At 38.2% G+C, this 25,253-nt stretch overlaps 1 long non-coding RNA gene across 1 annotated transcript; it reads left to right on the top strand.

Moving 5' to 3' along the window:
- The first annotated feature begins 18,390 nt into the window (after nucleotides 1-18,390).
- LOC123600044 lies at nucleotides 18,391-21,978 on the top strand. The gene is made up of 3 exons (XR_006713446.1): nucleotides 18,391-18,616; nucleotides 20,001-20,093; nucleotides 21,440-21,978. It is a non-coding gene; the product is annotated as an uncharacterized LOC123600044 (long non-coding RNA).
- The last annotated feature ends 3,275 nt before the right edge of the window (nucleotides 21,979-25,253 follow it).

The following is a 25,253-nucleotide window of genomic DNA, read 5'->3' on the forward strand; positions in this document are numbered from 1 at the left end:
GAAAAGCAGGCTGTGGATCTTAAAAACTCTGCCTGTAGGTGACATATTTCATTTCTTTTTATATTTTATTGGCCAATACAAGTGACATGCTCTCCTGACTTCAATTCCTCCTTTACCTCCTTTGGTGAAAAATATTACAGCCTACACCAGGAGGCATTTATGCATTTTTAGCAGCAGAATAACATGGCTTAATGCACAGTGTAAAGATGCTGCTAGCTATTGTGTGGAGAATGGGGGGAAAAGGCAGGAGCCAGTGCAGTGAGATCGGTTAGGAGATTCTCAGAGTAGTCAGCTTGAACTAGAGTGGTGGCAGTGGAGGGGAAGAGAATCAGACAGATCATGATATATTTTAGAGATAGAATTGAAAGAATTTTATGAAGGATTAGATGAAAGATATGAGGAAGAAAATGATACCTGCTATAGACTAAATGTTTATGTCCTCCCAAAATTACCTATGTTGAAATCCTAACCCCCAAGGTGAAGGTATTAGAAGGTGAAGCTTTGGGGAGGTGATTAGGTCATGAAGGGAATGCCTCCTGACTGAGATTAAGAGCCCTGATAAAAGACACCCCAAAGAGTTCTCTTGCCCCTTCCACCATGTGAGGGCACAGCAAGAAGGCATCTATGAACGAGGAAGCAGACCCTCACCAGACAGTGAATCTGTTGGTGCCTTTTTCATGGACTTCCAGGCTTTAGAACTGAGAAAAATAAATTTCTGTGGTTTATAAGCCACCCAGTCTATGGTATTCTGTTAGAGCAGCATGAAGGGACTAAGGCAGTATCAAAAATAACTTTTAGGTTTCTAGAATGAGACACCATGTAGATGAAGATGTCAATCTCTGAGGTGCAGGAGATCAATTGGGATTAAGATCAAGAGTTCAAATTTAGATGTATTAAGTTTAAGATGCCAGTGAGTCATACAAGTGGCAAAACTGCATGCCTATCTCAGGAAAGAGGTCCAAGATGGAAATATAAATTTGTAACTTATTGGCATACAGATAGCTTTTAACACTGTAGGAGAGAAGAATATCACTTAAAAAGTATAGAGTAGGAAGAGGGCCCTAGACCAAGTTCTGAAAAACCCTACAATGTACATCTCAGATGCAGGCAACAGAGCCATCAAATGCAAACTGCCTGCAACCAAATAATCTTGGGCACATTACATATTTTCTCTGAACCTCAGCTTCCTCATCAGTACCAATTCTGTCTCAACATTCTGTTGTGAGCATTAAGTAGAAAAAAATACTTAACACAAGCCCTGGCACATAGAAAGCATTTCATAAATGGTAATTATTGTTAATGTCATTTTTATTAAAGGAGAACTGAGAAGGGCATCTGGGTGGCTCAGAGCCCATTTTGGATCCTCTGTCCCTCTCTCTGACCCTCCCCTACTCACACTCTCTCTCTCTTTCTCAAAAATAAAAGTAAACATTAAAAAAAAAAAGGAGGGGCGCCTGGGTGGCGCAGTCGGTTAAGCGTCCGACTTCAGCCAGGTCACGATCTCTCGGTCCGGGAGTTCAAGCCCCGCGTCGGGCTCTGGGCTGATGGCTCAGAGCCTGGAGCCTGTTTCCCATTCTGTGTCTCCCTCTCTCTCTGCCCCTCCCCCGTTCATGCTCTGTCTCTCTCTGTCCCAAAAATAAATAAACGTTGAAAAAAAAAAATTAAAAAAAAAAAAAAAAAAAAAAGGAGACTGAGAAAGAGCCTTCACAGAAGTAGGAGGAAACAGGAAAATGTATTATTAAAGAAAGCATGAGAAGAGGCTATTTTTAGAAAAAGAGAGTCCAGTGCTACTAAAAGTGTCAAATGCTGAGTAAAATTAAAACCTAGGGCCAAAAAGGGTCTTTTGGATTTGGCAAGAAATAGATAGGAATTTTGGTGAATTGGTGGAACAGAAACCAGATTGCAGAGAGTTAAATACTGAGTAGATCATACCTCATACCATGCATAAAGATAAATTCCAAGTGAAGTAAAGACCTAAAAGTAAAATGTGAAACCTTAAAATATTATGAATAAAATTTAAGAGAATACCTTTGTGATCTCAGTGCATAGGAATTCCAAAATAAGACATTAGAAAGCATAAACCATAGAATACAAGTTTGATAACATTGAAAATATCTGTGCATGAAGATACATAATTTAAAAGGTGAAAAAGAGTCACAGATAGAAAATCCAACATTACGGCTTCCATAAAATAGTATTCAGAATATGTTAGGAATCCTAAATCAATAAGAGAAAGACAATTGACCTAAGAAACAGGCAAATAATGTGAGCAGAGATCTTACCAGGACCTTTAATCTAATAATGTTTCTGCATTGTCACTGTTCTTATTTCATTGTGCCCTCATTTTTCTCTTACCTTCCACTTAGATTCCATAATCCATCATCTTAATCACTACCTTCCATAGTCCTTTACACATTTGCTCCTGCTTTCTTTGCCTTATTCATTTTGCAAAACCATAACCTTGAGTAAATCCAACTCTCCACATGCTCTGCAACTTCACTTCTCCCTCTCCCTCATATCCCTTATCCAATCCTTCATAACATTCTTTCAGTTATATCTCTAAAATATATCATGACCTGTCTGCTTCTCTTCTCCTCCACTGCCACCAGTCTAGTTCAGGCTTACCACTCTAAGAATTTCCTAATGGATCTCACTGCACTGGCTGACTACAGCTATGGATGCCCTTTCTCCAATGCAGTGAAAAAATAGATGCAAAGTCTGTTGAGAGTTTGTAAGTACAGTGGTGGAAAAATGAAGGGGGCCCATGCAATGGCTTCCATTTCTTCAATAATAAATGAAGAACTAATGGAAATGGGATGTTAAATATGAAGGAGAGAAAGTCAAAAAAAGAGGATGTGAAAGCCAGAAATTTGAAGAAATAGTAGAAGGTATAGCATAGTTACTGTGGAGAGTGAGAAGGCTATGCTATAAAAGAAACTGGGTAAGATTTTTGAGCACCATGAGTACCAATTTGTGGTCATGAATTTATAGAATGTCAATTTGTGAAACTTACTGAGCATCACGTAACCCAGAATTGGGCACACCAATCTCATATAGTTGTAATGGACCAAGCCCGTTACATCAGCACCTTTGGTGAGAACTACCAATTCACCAACTTCCACTGTGCTGTGACATGGATTTTATTCTGGTCTATTCTCTCAAAGGCTCTGCATCTATTTATTCCACTCAGCACATGCAGCACATGCATAATGGAGCAGTAAGACAGAAAGAACCAGGATCCTGATGACTCAGAGCCACCATGTCAGCCTCTGGACCATGTTTATATGAAACAGAAATGAACACAGACCATAAGCGACAATTATTTCTGGTCTCCTGCATCTCTCACTCCCCAGCTGATCCTAAATATAAACAATAAAAATCCTCAATTAATAATGTAGAGATAATCAGAATAACATGTAACCAGAAAAATGCCCAGATTAAATCACAATCAAGATGACTATGAACATGGGATTGAAACTGTTAAAAACATACAGAAGTTAAAGTAGCTTCAGCATTTTATATGAAACCAATATATTCAAAATATAATTGCAAAAATTTCCTTAACATTTTATTTATCCTACTGTGCTAAGCAGTAGGCTGGCTGCTAGAGAAACAAATATAAGTAAGTGTCTAACTTTTACTGAGGAGCTTGCTGACTAATAGTAGAGAGAAACATAAACATATCATTTGCACATACTTCTTTTCAGTATGATTTTTTAAAATTCATCATCAGATTTTGTAGATTTAGCAAATAAACAAAAATACGTTTTTTGGTCTTCAAACAAGAATCCTCTTTGGCCAAGGAAAACAGCTGAATGTAATTTGGCTCACTGATCAGTAGAGGGTGATAGAACATCAGAATGATAGCTTAAGAATGCCTTTATGAACCACGTTGTAAGCATTTTTCTATAGTTCATTCAATTAATATTTTCCCCCAGACTCAGTGACATATTTAACTGTGAATATACAAAGTATATAAATCCATTCTGGATAAAATGCATTCATCACCTGGAAACACTTAGGTGAGAAAAACAAACAATTTTCACCATTCCACTTTTATTTATCATTCCTTTTTACATTTTTTCTCTATGTCCTACAATAAAAAGTTCATCAATCAAGGAAATATATCACATCATTTTTTTTCTCATAAGTGTTGCAAATATAGTTTGTCTTATCAATATCTTTCCAAGAGTGGTCAAATTAATGAAACCCAATGTAATGGGTGAGCTGAGCCACCTGTGGCTGGTAACAGAAGGTAAATGATAAAATCTTTATGTTATCTGTGGGTAACATCATTTTGAAGCATGAAATTTGATCCCCTTCATTTATGTCTGTTTCTTTGACTATAATTCATATTATATAATATTAATGAGATCAAATTTTTCAAAATGCAATTGTAGTAGGCATTTTATATTAAACTATAGTGTTTTTGAAAGAAAGAAAGAGAAAAAGAGGCTTTTCTGCATCATAAAGTGTTTTGTTTAAAATTTTGTACAAGTGCCTCTCTTGTTCAGTTATTATAGTCTTAATTAATTTTCCCTTATGAAGGATATCAACTGGCAGTTATTTATGGAGTACCAACCAGATGCTCAATTTATGTTTTCAATGATTAACAAATTACCAAAATCTGGGTGGCTTAATACAACAGAAATTCACAGGATTTACACATCCTGTGATTATACAAATGATATGTTTATTTACATATCATTTGTACATACTTATTTTCAGTATCACTTTTTAAAATCATTTAAAAATACTGTGAATTTACACAATTCAAGACAGAGTCTGAAGTCAAGATGTAAAGAGGGTCAGCTTCTTCTGGAGGTTCTGAAAGGGAATCTTTTCCTTGTCTCTTTCTCAGTTTCTAGTAGTATCTAGCAATCCTTGGCTTCTAGCTGCACCATTTCAATCTCTGCCTCCATCATCACATGGCTTTCTATGTGTCTTTCTGTGTCTTTACAGGTTTTTTTTTTAAGATTTATTTTATTTTTACAGAGAGAGAGCAAGCAGGGGACATGGGCAGTGGGGGAGAGAAACAGAGACAGAAACAGAGACAGAGTATCCTAAACAGATTCCACGCTCTGCATGGAGCCCTACACAAGGCCTGGTCCCACAACCCTGGGATCATGACCTGCACCAAAATCAAGCGTCAGACACTCATCCAATGGAGCCACCCAGGAACCCCTATTGGCTTTCTTAAAAAGATACCAGTTATTGGATTTAGGGCCAACTAGTATGGGCCCTAGTATGCCCTCATCTTAACTAATTACATGTGTAAAGACCCTACTTCCAAATAAGATCATCTTCTGAGGTTCTAGGTAGCCATAAATTTCAGAGTACTACCCAGTACATGTAGTAATGCTATTTCATATATCTTCAAAGAAATCTTAAAAGAGAAAAAATAAGATGGTTCTCCTCTATGGAAATAATATGGAAACTGAATATATTATATTCAGAATAGACAAATCCCATTCAAATAAGTCTTTTTATTTTACTTTATTTTCACATTCATGTGTATATAACTTGCCTTGTTCTATAATAGCTTTGAGGTATCTTATAATAAAAACACTTAGTACAGTGCACAATATAAAATGTGTGTAGCTCACTAATAAATAGTATATACTTTTTGTTGAGACCCAATAGAATTAGAGATTTAGTAATAAAGGAAGATAAAAATCCTCTCTATAAATGCAATCCCTATGATGGATCACATAAAATTCATAGTCACATTATTGCAATGTAAAAGGAAACAACCCTTTTCAATTAATCTTCCAATTACCATGTGTTTAATTTATTTGTTTTCATTTATGAGATGTGTAAGAAACAGACCAATTATTACAAAATGTGCATCATACACTGAATTGAGAAGGCCCCAAATAATCACAAAGTCATTTTCTGACACTTTACCCTGCAGGAGATAATACCATTAACTGGTTCCTGGTTAAAAATTGTGGCCAGGTGAAGGATGGGAGCCGCTTGCCAATTGAGTTCTATCTGAATTCACATTTTGTCAAAGACATTATCACAATTTTAAGATACAGTGGAAAGTCAAGACCAGAGAATGATAAAAACACAGATAAGGGGAAACACAACCTGTTCCACAATTCTCATTATCAGACAGGAAAGAACACATCAGCTCCATGGGAGAGACATGGAACTAAAGTTTTATGTAGCAATGAGTTGTTCAAAAAATGTCTCACTGAGTGATGAAAGGAAAAGATAAGGTCCTTTAAAAATTCCTAAAGTAATTGCAATAAGAGATCCTGATTCTCATCAGCAGTTTGCTAAAGTGGAAGCCATAATGCTAAAACACACTTAGCAAAGGCAGTTTTGAGAATGGCTAAGATAACACAATTCCAGTAATTTTGTCAGCTTATTCCAAGGACAGAAATTAAAGTAACTGGAAGAATGAGGTGCCTGGGTGGCTCAGTTGGTCGAGCTTCTAATCAGGTCATAATCTCACATTCATGAGTTCAAGCCCCGCATCGGGCTCTGTACTGACAGCTCAGAGCCTGGAGCCTGCTTGGATTCTGTGTCTCCCCCTTCTCTCTCTGCCCCTCCCCACTCATTCTCTGTCTCTCTCTCTCTCTCTCAAAAATAAATAAACATTTTTAAAAATTTAAAGTAACTGGAAGAGTAACTGAAACAAATATCCTTCAAACACACCTCCCCAAATATTACTCCCCAACCTGGCCTTGGGGAGGTGTTGAGTGGAAGACTCTGCCACCTTGTGCTCACTGATGAGAATCCAGAAAGCTAATATTCTGAGATGCTAGATCTAGACATTCTTTAAAAACAAGTAAGCAGAGAACTTCCGGGAAAGATGGCAGAGTTGGAGAATTCTAAGCTCACCTATTGCCACAGATACAACTAGATAACACCACATCCACATAAATAACCCAGAAAATGACACAAACACTGGCAGAACAGGCTTTCCACAGCTAAATATAGACAAGAAGCCACAGTGAACAGGGTAGGAAGGGCAGAGACATGTTTGGGAGTCAAACAAACATGTGGGACTGCCCATGGGGGAGAGGGACATGGCAGGCACAGAAAAGGGAGAGGACCAGACCCCACAAAAGGCATCCCAGGTACAGGGTATCTGCAGAGGGAAGAAAAAACCCTGTAACATCTGGCTCTGAAAAACAGAGGGGCCTAACAATCAGTGAAGCTTAATACCTGGAAATTTCTTGGAGAGCCAAGAGGGTAGAGTTCCCACCCATAAAGAGACAGCATAATAAACAGCCCTTCTGAGATACAGCATAGAAGCAGCAGTTTGAAAAAAGCGTGAGATACATCAGAAGACTTACTTACTAATCTCAGAGCATGTGCTGGAGGGACAGAGATCTTTGGGAGACTTCTCCAAGAATAAAAGCTGACAGGCACCACTCCCCTCCTCTGCCTCCCAGCATAGATACATGGACATGTGCAGGAACCAGTGTAGCACCAACACTCTCCACCTAGCTTGCTAAATAACAATGGGCCCTGCCCCCATGAGCTTCAGTGATCTGTCCCCTCCATCCATGCCTGAGCAGGGATTTTCCCAGGCAGCTGCATGTCACTTCCTGCAGTGGACCAGTGCAGACCTTAGCACCTTGTGCCCCACCCCCCACAGACCTCTCTACAGACCTGCCCCACCAATATTTTCTTGGTCTGAGCCCATCCAAAGTGATGCCACAAGCCTGGCCATGTGAAAGCAGTCCTGACAGGGTCCAGCACTACTCCACAATGACTACTGTCCCAGGGATAGGGGAAAGTAACCATACATACTAGTTCAACTATGGCCCCACCAGTGAGCTGGGGGCAGGCATCTGGTCTGACTACAGGCCCTGCCCACAAACAAATGCTTTTCAGGGGAAAATACAGGGAAAGCACCCTGGAATTCAGTGCTACTACATCTCTGGCAAATACCAGGTATGACTCAACTCAAGTACAAGGTGGCACCAGACTGGCCCACTAACAACACAAAGACCAAACCCTAACCACAAGAGGCAAAGTGAACTATTACAGATGACTGGACTGAAAGGAAAGGTGGCTCAGCCACAATAGCAAGTCACACACAACACATATGGAAGATACACCTGGAGCACCAGGCTCTGACAAACAGGAGACATTGCACTGCAGGGCACTATAGCTCCTTTTCTTCATAAGGCCACTATTTTTAAGAGCAGGAGATGTAGCTGACAGTCCTCTTTTTTTAATGTTTATTTGTTTTGGGGAGAGAAAGAGAGAACACAAGCAGGGGAGGGACAGAGAGAAAGAGGGAGATAGAGACTCCCAAGTAGGCTCTGTACTGTCAGCACAGAGCCTGATGTGGGACTCAATCCCATGAATAATGAGATCCTGACTTGAGCCAAAATCAAGAGTCAGATGCTTAACTGATTCCACCACCCAGGTGCTCCCAATGTAGCTAACATTCCTAACACATACAAACACAGAGGTAGACAAAATGAGGAAACAGAGAAACATGTTGCAAATGAAAAAATGGAAAAAAATCATAGCAAAAGAGTTAAATGAAACAGAGATAAGTAATATGCCCGATAGAGAATGTAAAGTAATGTTCATAGAGATACTCCATGAACTTGAGAAAAGAGTGGAGGACATCAGTGAGACCATTGACAACGAGATAGAAAACACAACAAAGAGATAGAAAACAAAAAAGAACCAATCAGAGATCAAGAAATCAGTTAAAACTATACTGGATAGAATAAACAGTAGACTAGAGGAAGCAGAAGAACAGATCAGCAACCTGAAGGACAAAGTAATAGAAAGCAATCATGATGGACAGGAGAGAGAATAATAACAAAAAACAAAAACAGACTAAGAGAACTTAGCAACACTATCAAGCATAATAACATTCACATTATAGGGATACACAGAAGAGAGAGAAAAGGGGTAGAAAATTTACTTGAAGAACTAATAGCTGAAAACTTCCTGAATCTGGGGAAGGAAACAGAAATCCAGAACCAGGAGGCAGGAGCCCCTCAAAAAATCATCCAAGGAGGTCCACATAAAGACACACAGTAATGAAAACAGCAAAAAGTAGTGATAAGGAATTTTAAAAGCAACAAGAGAGGGGCATCTGGGTGACTCAGTCAGTTAGCGTCCGACTTCAGCTCTGGTCATGATCTTGTGGTTTGTGGGTTTGGGCCCCACATCAGACTCTGTGCTGACAGCTCAGAGCCTGGAACCTGCTTCAGATTCTCTCTCTCTCTCTCTCTCTCTCTCTCTCTGCCCCTCCCCTGCTCACACTCTGTCTCTGTCTTTCTTTCAAAAATAGATAAACATTAAAAACAAATTTGAGTAACAAGAGAATAGAAAATAGTTACATACAAAGGAAACCCCATAACTCTATCCCCTGATTTTTCAGAAATCAGAAACTGATTCTGCAGGCAGAAGGGAGTGGCATGATACATTCAAAGTGCTGAAAGAAAAAACCTGCAAATAAGAATGCTCTCTCCAGCAAGGTGCAAGACTCCTTCAAAATAGGAGGAGAGATAGTTTCCCAGACAAACAAAAGTTAAGGAATTTATCACCACTAATGCAGCCTTACAAGAAATGTTAAAGTGGACTCTTTGAGTGGAAAGGAAAGACCATAAGTAGGAGTAAGAAAAATAGGAAGCACAGAAGCAGTAAAATTAAGTATAGCTATAAAAACCAGTCAAGGGATTCACATAAGAGGATGTAATAAGAATAAGAGGATGTAAACTATGACACCATGTATCTAAAACATGCAGGGAGAAGAGTAAAGAATGAATTCAAACTTAAGCAACCATCAATTTAGTATAGACTACCATATGCAGAAGATGTTACATACAGACCTAATGGTAACCACAAATCAAAAGCCAGTAATAGATATGCAACAAATAAAAAGAAAGGAATCTAAGTATATCACTAAAGAAACCAAACAAAACCATGAGAGAAGAGACCACAAGAAGGAACAGAGAAGAACTGCAAAAACCAGCATAGAACAGGTAACAAAATGACAATAAATTCTTTCCTATCAATAATTAATTTGAATGTAAATGGACTAAACACTCTAATTAAAAGACATAGGATGATGGAATAGATTTTTTAAAAAGGAAGACTCATCTATATGCTGCTTACAAGAGACTCATTTTAGACCTAAAGACACATGCAGATTGAAAGTAAAGGGATGAGAAAACATTTACCATGCAAATGGAAGTAAAAAAAAGCCAGGGTAGCAATACTTATATTGGACAAAATAGACATTAAAACAAAGACTATAACAAGGGACAAAGAAGCACACTATAGAGGCACCTCTGTGGCTCAATCAGTTAAGTGACCAACTTCAGCTCAGGTCATGATCTCACAGCTCTAGAGTTCAAGCCCCGCACTGGGCTCTGTGCTGACAGCTCAGAGCCTGGAGCCTCAGATTCTGTCTCTGTCTCTCTCTTCCCCTCCCCGCTCCTGCTCTGTCTCTGTCTCTGTCTCTCTCTCAAAAATAAACATTTTAAAAAAGGACACTATATAATAATAAGGGGAACATCCAACAAGATGTTTGGAAACATCCAAATACGTGCAAAATTGTACCTATTTATGCACCCAACATGGGAGAACCCAAATACATAAAGCAGCTAATAACAAACATAAAGGAAGTAATAAATAGTAATACAATAATACAGGGGACTTTAGCACCCACTTACATCAATGGATAGATCATCTGAACAGAAAATCAACAAGGAAACAGTGGCTTTGAACAACACATTGGACCAGATGGATCTAACAGATATATTCAGAACATTCCATTCTAAAACAGCAGAATACACATTCTTTTCAAGTGCACATAAAAACATTCTCCAAAACAGATTAAGCCCCAAACAAGGCTCAACAAATTCAAAATGATCGAAGACATACCATACATATTTTTTTAACCACAACACTATGAAACTAGAAATCAATCACAAGAAAAAAATCTGGACAGAATGCAAATATATGGAGGTTAAATAACATGGTACTAAACAATGAGTGGGTCAACCAAGAAATCTAGAGAAAATCAAAAAATACATGGAGACAAATGAAAATGAAAACACAACATCCAAAATCTTTGGGATGCAGCAAAAGCTGTTCTAAGAGGGAATTTTATAAATATACAGGCCTACCTCAAGAGGCAAGAAAAATCTCAAATAAACAACCTAAACTTATACCTATGGGAGCTAGAAAAAGAACAACAAATAAAACCCAAAACCTGTAGAAAGAAGGAAATAATACAGATTAGAACAGATATAAACAAAACAGAAACTAAAGAAATAATGGAACAAATCAATGAAACCAGGAGCTGGTCCTTTGAAAAAATCAGCAGAATTGATGAAACCTTTACCCAGACTCAGAAAAAAAAATGGAAGGAGAGCTCAAATAAAAAAAATCAGGGGGCACCTGGGTGGCTCAGTCGGTTGAGCATTCGACTTCAGCTCAGGTCATGATCTCACAGTTCGTGGGTTCAAGCCCCACATTGGGCTCTGTGTTGATAGCTCAGAGCCTGATGCCTGCTTCAGATTCTGTGTCTCCCTCTTTCTCTGCCCTCCCCACACATGAACTCTGTCTCTGTCTCTCAAAAATGAATAATTGTTAAAATAAATCAGAAATGAAAAAGAAATAACACCCAACACCACAGAAATACAAAGGATTATAAGAGAATATTATAAAAAATATATGCCAAAAAATTAGACAACTAGAAGAAATGTATAAATTCCTAGAAACATATAACCTCCCAAAACTGAATCAGCAGAAAATAGAAAATTGAACAGACTAATTATCAGCAAGGAAATTGAATCAGTAATCCAAAAAGTGCCAACAAACAGAAGTCCAGGACCAGAGGGCTTCACACATGAATTCTACCAAACATTTAAAGAATTACTATCCATTCGGGGCGCCTGGGTGGCGCAGTCGGTTAAGCGTCCGACTTCAGCCAGGTCACTATCTCGCAGTCCGTGAGTTCGAGCCCTGCGTCGGGCTCTGGGCTGATGGCTCAGAGCCTGGAGCCTGTTTCCGATTCTGTGTCTCCCTCTCTCTCTGCCCCTCCCCCGTTCATGCTCTGTCTCTCTCTGTCCCAAAAATAAATAAACGTTGAAGAAAAAAAAAAAAAAAAAAAAGAATTACTATCTATTCTTTTCAAACTATTCCAAATAATATTAAAGAAAACTTCCAAATTAATTATGTGGGCCTACATTACCATGTTACCAAAACCAGACAAAAATACTATAAAAGAGAACTATAGGCCAATATCTCTAATGAACATAGACGCAAATTCCTCAACTAAATATTAGCAACCTGAATCCAACAATACATAAAAAAAATCATTCACGATGATCAAGTGGGATTTATTCCTGGGATGTAAACATGATTCAATATTCATAAATCAATGTGACATCACATCAACAAGGGAAAGGATAAAAACCGTATGATCATTTCAATAGATGCAGAAGTATTCTACAAAGTACAACATCCATTCATGATAAAAGCTCTCAACAAAGTAGGTTTAGAGGGAATATACCTCAAAATAATAAAGGCCATATGTGAAAATTACACTAAAATTATACTCAATGGTGAAAAACTGAGGGCTTTTCTTCTAAGGTCAGGAACAACACAAGGATGCCCACTCTCACCACTTTTACTCAACATAGTCTTGGAAGTCCTAGCCACAGCAATCAAATAAGAAAAAGAAATAAAAGGCATCAAAATTGTTAAGGAAGAGTAAAACTGACACTATTTGCAGATGAGAAGGTACCATGTGTAGAAACCATAAAAATGCCACCAAAAAACTGCTAGAACTGATAAATGAATTCTGTAACATCTCAAGATACAAAATCAATATACAGAAATCTGTTGCTTTTCTACACACTAATAATGAAGCAGCAGAAAGAGGAATTAAGAAAACAATCCCATTTACAATTGCACCAAGAATAATAAAATACCTAGGAATAAACTTAACCAAGGAGAGGAAAGACCTGTACTCTGGGGCACCTGGGTGGCTCAGCCATTTAAGTGCTTGACTTGATTTCAGCTCAGATCATGATCTCACGGTTCATGGGATTGAGCCCTGCATCTAGCTCTGTGCTGACGTTACGGAGCCTGCTTGAGATTCTCTCTATCCCTCTTTCTCTCTGCCCCTCCCCCACTTGCTTGCACTCTCTCAAAATAACTAAATAAACATTTTTTTTAATAAAGAAAGAGCTGTACTCTGAAAACTATAAAACATTGGTGAAAGAAATTGAAAATGATACAAACAAATGGAAAGATATTCTGCCCTCATGGATTGGAGAAAAAATATTATTAAAATGCCCACGCCACCCAAAGCAGTTAACAGATTTAATACAATCCCTATCAAAATACCAACAGCATTTTTCATAGACCTAGAACAAATAATCCTAAAATTTGTATGGAACCACAGAACACTGTAACTAGACAAAGTAATCTTGAAAAGAAGAACAAAACTAGAGGTGTTATAGTCCCAGATATCAAGATATACTACAAAGCAATAATAATCAGAATAGTATGATACTAGCACAAAAATAGACACATAGATCAATAGAATAGAATACAGAGCCCAGAAATAAACCCACAATTATATGGTCAATTAATCCTCAACAAAGGAGGCAAGAATATGCAAAGGGAAAAAGACAGTCTCTTCAACAAATGGTGTTGGGAAAATTGGAGAGCTACATAGAAAGAATGAAACTGGATCACTTTCTTACACCATTCAAAAAATAAACTCAAAATGGATTAAAGATCTGAATGTGAGACCTGAACCATAAAAATCCTACAAGAAAGAATAGACAGTAATTTCTCTGACATCAACTGCAGCAACATTTTTCTAGATAGGTCTCCTGAAGCAAGAGAAACAAAAGCAAATATAAACTATTGGGACTAAATCAAAATAAAAATCTTCTGCATGGGGTGCCTGGGTGACTCAGTCGGTTGAGTTTCAACTCTTGATTTTGGCCAGGTCATGATCCCAGGGTTGTGGGATCAAGTTCCAAGTTGAACTCCACACTGAGCATGTCGACTGATTGGGATTCTCTCCCTCTCTCCCTCTGCCCTTCTCCCCAGCTCACTCTGTCTCTCTAAAAAAAAAAAAAAAAATTAAATTAAAAATTAAAAAAAATCTTCTGCACAGCAAAGGAAACAATCAACAAAATGAAAAGACAGCCTACTGAATGGGAGAAGATATTTGCACATGATATATCCAATTAAAGGTTAGTAGTCAAAATATATAAAGAACATATACAAATCAACACAACACAACACAAAAAAATTCAATTAAAAACTGGGCAGAAGACATGAACATGCATTCCTCCAAAGAAGACATACAGATGGCCAACAGACACATGAAAAGATGCTCAAATCACTCATCATCAAGGAAATGCAAATCAAAACTACAATGAAAGTGTGCCTGGTTGGCTCAGTCAGAAAAATATGCAACTCCTGATCTTGTGGTCATGAGTTCAAGCCCCACATTGGGGGTAGAGAATATTTAAATAAATATTTTTTTTAAAACTACATCTGTCAGAATGGCTAAAATCAAAAACACAAGAAACAAGTGTTGATGAGGATATGGAGAAAAAAACCCTCATGTGCTATTGGCAAGAATGCAAAACTTGTGTAGCCACTGTGTAAGTATGGAGTATGGAGTCTCCTCAAAAAAATTAAAAAAAGAACTACTATATGACACGGTAATTCCACTACTGGGTATTTACCTAAAGAGTACAAAAACACTAATTTGAAAAGATATATGCACTCCTATGTGTTTGCAGCATTACAATAGCCAAATTATGGAAGCAACCCAAGTGTCCAAAGACAGATGAATGGATAAAGAAGTGGTATATATGCATGTTACTCAGCCATAAAAAAGAATGAAATCTTGCCATTTTGCAATAATATGGATTGATCTAGAGGGTATAATGCTAAGTGAAATAAATCAGAGAAAGACAAATACCATATGATTTAACTCATAAGTGGAATCTAAGAAACCAAACAAACAAAGGAAAAAAAGAGACAAACCAAAAAACAGACTCTTAACTGTAGAGAACAAACTGATGGTTACCAGAGGGAAGGTGGGTGGGAGAATGGGGGAAATAGGTGAAAGGGATTAAAGAGTACACTTATTGTGATGAGCACTGGATGATGTATGAAACTGTTGAATCACTATATTGTACATTGAATCATTATATTGAAACTAATATAATATTGTATGTTAACTATCCTGGAATTTAAAAAAAAACAAGTAAGGAGATAGTAAAGTTATATTCTTAAGAAAGTTAAAGAATCTAAATAGAACTGTGGACAAATACTCAAATGGTTCCTGCAAGAAAACTCAGGACTTTCCTCAAGAAACAGTTCTGGGGCCTCAGTTCAATACACTATATTTCAAGAAAAAAAAAGTTCTATCTTCCCTACCTTCCTACCTTCTGAGACCTAATGATAACACAGGAACAAATGCAGAACAGTAAAGAGAACACAAGGAGAGTTGTCAGTGTGTGAGAGACTAAAGCCAATATGTGGAAAATGGAAAAAGACTAAAAACTGTGGTTAGATAAGAGAGAACAGGCAGTCCAGAATATGCAGGAAGGACATTCAGAGTAGGAGAGGGTGAATCCCCATGGCAGAAACCCACAGAAGCTTCAGACAGAGTTGGCAGGTGCCTCAGAGGGCAGGAGGCACAGGGAAGGCTAAAACAGAGGGATTATTTGAAATTGTGTCTAATACATGACTGCATCAGACACCAACTAACATTCCCCACCCTCCTTTCCCATTTCTAAATACACGGAATACTAACTAGCATCTACTCCTACCCATTGCCCCTGCCAAAAGTTGCCATTAAAAAGCTGAATAAACTGAGGAGAAATAGGAATGCTAAAGCTGGATGCCAGTGTCCCAGGTAAAGCTCTCTCTAGTCTTGCATTTTGGAGTGCCAAATATCCCCCCTAAAACAAAAAGACTCCAGAACTCTTACCCTAAAATGGAGACAACCAGTGGTTAAGTCTATTTATAGAAGCAATGGCTGACTCTGCACCAAAAATTTGTGCTCCTCATTTCTTAGTGTGACATACTTCTTCTGGGAAATAGGTACCCAGCCAGGGACTTCATTTTTCAGTTTTCTTATACCCAGGTGTAGTTCTCTAACTAGTAAAATGTAAGTAGAAGGGATGTATGACACTTTTCGCTTTCTTATTAACCCTTCTGACAGCTGGAACAAAAGGCACCAAGGCTCAAGGAGATGCTAGTGGAAAGATTTGGGGCCTCTGAATTATCACATGCAAGATAGCCACCTACCGGTCAGAGACATTTGCTTTGTACTGTGACACAGATGAGAAACAAACCTATTGTGTAAAGCCATTGTAATTTGGAGGTTTACCTGGGTGACTGGAATTCCCATAATCAATGATCCCTCCCATGTACACAGAGGCATCCCACAGGAAGACAGACCTATATATACTACAGCAGTAAACTCCTAAAAGCTATCTAGAACAGTCCCATTCTTTTTTTAAATTTTTTTTTTTCAACGTTTATTTATTTATCTGACAGAGAGAGACAGAGCATGAACGGGGGAGGGGCAGAGAGAGAGGGAGACACAGAATCGGAAACAGGCTCCAGGCTCTGAGCCATCAGCCCAGAGCCCGACGCGGGGCTCGAACTCACGGACCGCGAGATCGTGACCTGGCTGAAGTCGGACGCCCAACCGACTGCGCCACCCAGGCGCCCCAGAACAGTCCCATTCTTAAACCTGATGGGCAACTCAAGATGCGAAGAGAGAAAACAATAAAACAATAAAAGAGAAAGACTGAGATAAATAGTACATGTACTGATCCTAGGGAAAGATTATTGGAAGAGAAAAATAAGCTTTTAAATTTTTAAATTAGCATTTTCAAAGAAATGTGAAAACATGTTACTTCCACAAAGTTCAAACTAGATGCTCCTTTCTCACATCCTGACCTTGAGTTATATATACATATATATATCCCTTGAGGAAAGACATAAGTATCTCCCAATAAAGGAGATAAAAGGATACATATATATCCCTTGAGGAAAGACATAAGTATTCCCAATAAAGGAGATAAAAGGAGTGCCAAGCAAAATGAATGGAAAAAGATCATCTAGACATAACTTCAGAAAAATTTTAAATACCACATATTAAGAAATTTTTTTTTTCTTTCTTTCTTTTTTATTTGAAAGGGAGGGGGGCGCCTGCATGGTTGAGTTGGTTAAGCATCCAACTTTGGCTCAGGTCATGATCTCATGGCTCATGAGTTCAAGCCCCGCCTCGGGCTCTGTGCTGACAGCTCAGAACTGGAGCCTGCTTCAGATTCTGTGTCTCCCTCTCTCTCTGCCCCTCCCCTGCTCATGCTCTATCACTCTCTCTCAAAAATAAATAAGCATTTTTAAAAATTAAAAAAGAGAGAGAAAGAGAGGATGCACAGGGGAAGGGCAGAGAGAAAAGGAGAGAGAATCTTAAGGTGGCCACACTGCCCAGTGCAGAGCCTGTCAAGGGCCTTCATCTCATGACCCTGAGATCATGCCCTGAGTCAAAATCAAGAGCTAGACATTCAACCAACTGAGCCACACAAGCATCCCAAGAGATTTTTTAAATTAACTTTTTTTATCATGGTAAGAACATATAACATGAGATCTCTTAGCAAAAATTTTAATGTACAATGGAATATTGTTAACTATAGGCACAATGTTTTAAAACAGATCTCTAGAGTTTGTTCATCTTGCATAATTGAAACCTTACACTTGTTGGAAATCAACTCCCAATTTTTCTCTCCTTCCAGCCTCTGGTAACCACCATTCTCTCTGCTTCTATGAATTTGACTATTTTAGATACCTAATAGAAGTAAAATCATGCAGTATCTGTCCTTCTATGACTGACTTACTTCCCTTAACATAATATCCTCAGTATTCATCCATCTTGTCACATATGTCAGGATTTCCTTTTTTTTTTTTTAATGGCTGAATAATGTTCCATTGTATGTCTTTTGGTTTTTTTAGGGTTTTTGAATCCATTCATCCATTCATTAGTGGACATTTAGGTTGTTTCCACATCTTGGCTATTGTGAATAATGCTGCAATGAAAATGAGAAGAGAAAATCTTTTAAAGTCTTTAGATAAGAAGAGCAAAAAAGGTCACTTACCAAGGAACAATAATAAACTAACATCAAACTTCTCATCAGCAATTCTCATGCTAGAAGATAGTAGAACAAAACCTTCACAGTTCTGAGGGGAATAAAATGTTTGAATACAGAATTCTGTGCTTTGCCAAACTATAAATCAATGGAAGAGAATACTGAAAACATGTTCAGATTTACAGGTACTCAGAAATTTCATCTATTTGTTTTCTGATGAAAATTTGTTTAATATATTCCAGACAAATGAGGTAGAAACCAACGAAGAGGAAGATATGGAATATAAAAAAGGTGAAACTAACCCAAGAGTCTAATGAAAAACAATTCCAGAGTGAAGCTGTGCACAGGGTTTACAATCTAAATCAGAAGAGGAAGTCAGTGGGCCGCGACTAGAATGTCTTCAAGAAGAAAAAAGAAATGTAGTCTGTGCAAAAGATATAATGACTATAGAAATGGATGGTATCAGCTATATGGTAAAGAAAACATATTTTTTTTTCTCAATAAGATACAAAAAAGACAATTGGAAATTCTAGGGGGAGACAATAAGAATTACATTTTTAAATGATTCATGATTTAAAAAAAAAAAGGAAGGCAGCTAAAATGTAGGATAATTTTAAGCAACTTTTGAAATTATAAAAGAAAATTTATTTAATTTGGACACTGAAACATTCTTCTTCAAGGAGCCCAGAGGCCATGATCTTGGATGTATTTATGTTTAAATGTAATTTTTCCATATTATTTGGCTATGCAATAAACAATAACTAAATAGGAAAGGGTTGATTGTTAACTTTCAGGATCAACCTATAAACAACACATGAAAGATTACAATAAAGAATGAACTTGGCATTAACCTTGAAAATGTAAAAACAAAAATATGATTGACAGAATATGGTAGATAGAAGAGTATATAAAATGGAAGAAAGGGGAAAAGAGCTGATAGTCTCATCAAAGTATATCCAGAATGTGACTACTTCTCACCAACTCCACAAGCACTCCCTACTCAGAACCACCTTTATCTCTATCTGGATTACTGCAGTAGCCTCCCAACTAACCCCTGTTTCCACCAACACCTTCCTATACTTATTCTCAACATGGAAGCTATACAAATCCTTCTAAATACAAGTCAGACTATGTCACTTCTCTGCTCAAAACCTTCCAATGGCTTTCCAGTGCACCCAGAGTAAAAGTGAAAAGTCCTTCTATTGGTCCATATGGCACAATGTCATGTCACCTTCTGTTATCTCTCTGACCTCAGCGTCCACCACAGGGCTCTTTGCTCACTCCATTCCAGCCATACTAGCCTCCTTGCCAATCCTTGAACGTGCCAAGCACACTCCTGCTTTGAGGCCTTTGCTGGTTTCCTCTGACTGAACTCTCTTCCCTAAGATATTCACATGGATAACTCCCTGCCTGCCTTTAAGTCTTTGCTCAAACATCACTTCTCATTGAGGCCAAATCTGACCATCCAGCCTAAAATTGTTACTCCCACCTCCCTACCTCCTGATCCCTCTTACCTTATTCTCCTTTTTTTTCCCCATTAAACTTGTCAATGTCTACTATATAATTTATGTGTCTCAACACCCCCTCCCTGACTAGAATGTACAGGCCAGTGAGGCTAGGATCTTTCTGTTAATGACTGAGCATGTGGAATAGTGTCTATCATCACAGTAGATACTCAATAAATAATTGTTAAATGAATAAATATAGCTTAAGAATCAAGAAATATTATATAAGGCTGTTGGGACAAAACCTAGAGGCTGAAGCATATTATTTAGAAACATAAAAGCAACTGATAATAAAACTATAATATCTATCAAAATTCAAGAAAGTATAGCTAAATCCTTATTTTTCTTATAGGCAGTGAATAGATAATGTCTTTTAAATTGAAAAGTCAAGAAATGGCACCAACAGCACATAATTGAAAGTTGAAAAAGAAAAGAAAGTTGAGAGGTAATTAATGGACTACTAAAAATAAAAAGTTATTAAAAGTAGCTGCTACTACTATGTGTGTATATGTTTGTTATAAGCATAGAAACAAAGACTTGAAGGATACAGACCAGATTACTGCCAGTTGTAACTTCTTAGATAGTTTACAGGAATAAAAGAGTAAAAATCAGTAATTATTAAAAATAATTTTAATCTTTATACCAAATAAAGGAAGGTTGTTTGCCTGTGGAAAGTGGTACTGAGTAGTAGATGGTAATGGTACTGAGAGAGATGTTGTTTTTCAGTATAAATTCCTCAGTTCTGTTTTATTTTTGCCATGTGCATGTATTACTTTGACAAAAATTGAAGAAGGGAAACAAATTTTGAAAAAAAAATTAATGTTTATTTTTGAGAGAGAGACAGAGCGTGAGCAGGGGAGGGGCAGAGAGAGAGGGAGACACAGAATCTGAAACAGGCTCTAGGCTCTGAGCTGTCAGCACAGAGCCCGATGCGGGGCTCAAACTCAGTAACTGTGGGATCATGACTTGAGCTGAAATCAGAAGCTTAACCGACTGAGCCACCCAGGCTCCCCGAAGGAAAATAAATTTGAAAGAATAAAAAGCATAAACAGATCTAGTTTTACTCTAGCACAGAAACAAATATCCCATAGGTTCCCAAAGCACCATATCATCAAGACCAATATCATGCCAACCTTGGGAATTTTCAAAGCAGGTGTTTCCAGTTGATCACCATGACTATAAAAAATAAAATGAGATGAAATAACATTAACATTTGGTTTTACTTTAACTTCCTGGTATATTCCTGGTATGGATTTCAAAATGTTCCTTTATTATCTAAAATAGTCTCTATTTGAAAGCAAAGGACTCCCCTCATATCCACCTGCTAGAGAATTAGTCTAGTATTTTAACATTTGAATTTATTTTCTCCTTTCTAGATCATGTGAGTCAGCTTTACCTCTTTATGAATTTGTCAAAAGCAAAAGTAAAATGCCAAACTAAACATCTGTCACTAAACAGGAGATTTAGTACTTTTACCCATAGGAATGTTTGTTATAACAGGAATACCATAATCATTAAACCAAGATGAGGCCCCAGCCCTGGCAGATAGTATAACCTTAGACACCAAAGGCTTAGTGAACAACCTGCTTCTTCTGACTCTTACAGAGTCCTGAAGGACAGAGCATCTTCTTCTGCAATACTGTTAAGAACTGGGAGGAAAGTTCTGATAATGAGAGGCTATGCATATCTACACAGGGTTCTACAAAATGCGAGGGCTCAGACTAAAAGCCCTTAGCCACTTATTCATTGGTCAGCCCTAGCATCTTATACCAATGTTCTTCTAATCCCTAGCAAGTCTGAAGGGGTTGATAAAGACAGCTATCAGCAAGACTTCAAGCAGAAGAAAAATTCTGGTTCTCAACACTGACTGCACCACCAAAGGGTGGAGAAGAACACAGTACCAGTTAATACCAAAGAACAAAAGTTTCCTTTATCTCCACAGCATATCTATAGTATAGGAAAGCCATTACTTTATTTACAAAGATCAACTTAACTGAAGCAAAGATGAGGTGACACACCATTAAAGGCATTTAAACTAATAAGTGCTAAAATTTTATCTGTGCATTTATGTGTGTGTGCTTTTGAAAAAAAAAAAAAAGATCTGAATGCTATATTGAAGCCCCCACTGGATAAGTTTATTTTGTAGTTTATTGAGTGCATTAAACAAAGGACAATTAAATTTTGGAGGACACCAAAGATAACAATGTTAGTTTTAGAATTGTTAATATTATGCCATTTTTTTCTGACGTTTATTTTACAAAGATTGATTACCCGTTGAGGTCATTCTTGGTTCTTGAAAGAAAAACTGTGTTATCACACAATCACCTACTCACCATGCCCTCATTTTTTTTTTTTTTTTAATTTTTTTTTTTCAACGTTTATTTATTTTTGGGACAGAGAGAGACAGAGCATGAACGGGGGAGGGGCAGAGAGAGAGGGAGACACAGAATCGGAAACAGGCTCCAGGCTCTGAGCCATCAGCCCAGAGCCTGACGCGGGGCTCGAACTCACAGACCGCGAGATCGTGACCTGGCTGAAGTCGGACGCTCAACCGACTGCGCCACCCAGGCGCCCCTGCCCTCATTTTTTAAAATGATGAGGGCAAAGGGTCAGAAGGTGATTTTGTTTTAGATCACTTTCAATTTCAGAAAAACTACTCCTGTGGTGCCCAAATCTTTCAATGCTATTAAAATGAATACTTTAAAAGCATCAGCACCCATGAATCTTTATTAAGCCTGAACACAATCCCTGCCTTCCTAAATCTCAATAATCTCAATTCCACCCAGATGTCCAAGCTAGAAATCTGGGAGCCATTCTTGCCCTCTCCCTCTACCTTATTCTCCTCATATCTGATCATCCCCTACAAACTCCTATTGTCTATAATTTTAAAATACAGCATGAACTTTTTCATGCTCTCTAGTTATAGATATTCCAAGTCACCACTGTCTTTCATTTGGGCTGCTACAATAATAATGTTTAAAGTAAAAACAGCAACAAATACTTCATAATATTTACTTTGGGTCAGGCACTGCTTTAAGTACTTTACATGTTAGCTCATTTATTCCTCTCAACAACCCTGTTAGGGTTTTTTAGTACATTTCTGCACTAAGACAAGGAAACTGATGCACAGAGGAGTTCGGTGACTTGTTCAAAGTCACACAACTAAGGAGGTGGAGAAGCCAGCAATCACCTCCTTACGCTCCCTCTGCATTCACACCCATCATCCTCTGATCTGATATCCACTCAGCAGCCAATGTGATTCTTTAAAGCAAGTATCCTTTACCCAGACCCAGAAACTCTCTTAAGGTGAGAACAGAAAACAGATTTATTCTTTTTTCCCCCAAAGCCTGATAAAATCAGCTCTGCAGAAAGGCTCTTTCCTAATGCCAAAAAGTCCCTTGACTTTTTTGGTACTCTCAGTTAATCAAAATTCTTCCCGTTAATCACAAAGTAGTTCCAGTTCAATAATAAAAATGCCCAGTCCAGCGTGTTGGTCAAAATTCTGAACTTTATTGCAGTTAATGCTTCCTACTGCTAGTTAATGCTAGAGCCTTTGCAGTGAGGATCAACAAATTTTCATTCTCTCAGCTGGCCTTTGGCCAATCAAGTGTGGAGGGGCCAGAGCAGGAAGAGCAGTAAAGGCTGGGTCTTGTTTGACAGGCACAAATGTAATCTAGCACTGGTATACTCTGGCCGTGGCAGGTATTTAAAATTGACTCCTGTTCTCAGGGTTGGTTTTATGAGCACCTTGGATATTCTGCTGTGAGTTCCCTTGTCTAGAGCTTCCTTGAAGTAGGCAAAATCTCTACCTGAACCAAACACTCATGCAGGAACCCAAGCCCCAGCCTCACCTTCAGCCTCTGATGGTGCATCTGCAGCCTCTTTCTGATAAGGTTGTCTGGTTTAGGCAGAAGGCCTCTTGGCATGATCCCATTTTCAGTAACCCAGGTACATAGTCCTACCAAGGATTTCATACCTTTAAGATGCTAATGGAGGGATCATAGTTACTTCCCAAAGGCATTTCTTTGGTCTCATGCCAGTAAACTATTTTCCATGTATTTCTGTGTTCCATGGAATCCAGGGGATACAAGTCAAACTCTCCACCTTGTCACCTTAAACCTTCCTCACCAGACCTGAGGTGAAGTAAAAACACCCGTACCACCAGTCCCCATGGGTATAGGGAAGACTCACAATGCACTGAAAATTTTTTCCAAGGGAAGCTTCTTGACTAGTTTCTCAGCTCCTTCAGTTTTAGCCCTTTTATAGCCTTAAGATAGGCAGGGGAGTAAGGATCCACAGAACTGGCTTTTAGCACCTTCTCTGTAATTCTGCCATTAATGATCTGACTCTAACACTTCACTTGGGAACGTGGGGGTAATTGAAAGAGTCAGCTGAGTCAGTGAGTCAGAAAGAATCCCATTTTAACATCCTGTTAGAAATACTAAAATATGATGTCTTTCCACTGCTATTAGGATTTAATGCAAACTCTTTATTTTTTTAAAGTTTATTTATTTATTCTGAGAGAGAGAGAAAGCAAGTAGGGGAGAGGCAGAGAGAGAGAGAGAGAGAGGGAGAGAGAGAGAGAATCCTAAGCAGGCTCCGCACCACCAGCACAGAGCCCAACACAGGGCTCAAACCCATGAACTGTAAGATCACAAACTGAGACAAGGTTGGACGCTCAACCCAACAGGCCACACAGGCGCCCCAAATGGGAACTCTTTAATATGTTCTATGGAGTGCTGCATGATGTGGCCCTTGCCTACATCTCCAGCTTTGTCTCGTGCGACTCTTTCCTGGGCTCAGCCGTGCTGGTCTTGCAACTCCTTAGGTTATCTAAGCTCCTTCTGACCTCAGAGCCTTCATACATGCCTAGAATGTTCTTTCTTGTACTGCTCTTTTTCTTCTCATTTCTCAGGTCTCAATTTAAATATTATCTTATTATTACAAAGAAATTTCCTGAAATAGCTCCCCACCTCCACTCCATTATTCTCACTCATACATGCTATTTTATTTTATAGAATTTATCACAAGTTATGTAATCTTATGTTTACTAGTTTGTAGTCATATGGCAGAAACTGCTTAACTATTTACCAAAGCATTTCCATTTTCCTCCTAGGTACACAATTGGACTAGCCAATTTCCCAGCCGCCCTTGCAGTTAGTGCAGCCGCCCTTGCAGTTAGTGCAGCCATGTAACTAAGTTCTAGCTACTGGAATAGAGGCAGAAAAAGACCACTCCCAGATATAAAGCCTTCTAAATTTGACTCAATTACAGTTGTGGACCTCATTTAGGAAACCCAGATATAGGGGGGTTCTACACTGATTGTGTAACCTTGAGAGAGTGACTTAATCTCTATATGCTTCAGTTCCTTTACCTGTAAAAGGAAAGAATAATATCTACCTCACTGAATGGTGAGATTTGAACAAATGAATACATGAAGGTGCTTCGACTAAAACAATGCCTACAACATAGTAAGTGCTCAATGAACGCTGATATTATTCCTGTTATTATGAAATAATACCAGCAAATATATGGAATAACAGAAATACAGATGTGCAAAGTTTAAATTAATATGGTAGAAGAAACAGACATTTTTCACTTACAA

Source organism: Leopardus geoffroyi, chromosome C1 (genome assembly GCF_018350155.1).
Source record: "Leopardus geoffroyi isolate Oge1 chromosome C1, O.geoffroyi_Oge1_pat1.0, whole genome shotgun sequence".
Classification (NCBI taxonomy): Eukaryota; Metazoa; Chordata; class Mammalia; order Carnivora; family Felidae; genus Leopardus; species Leopardus geoffroyi.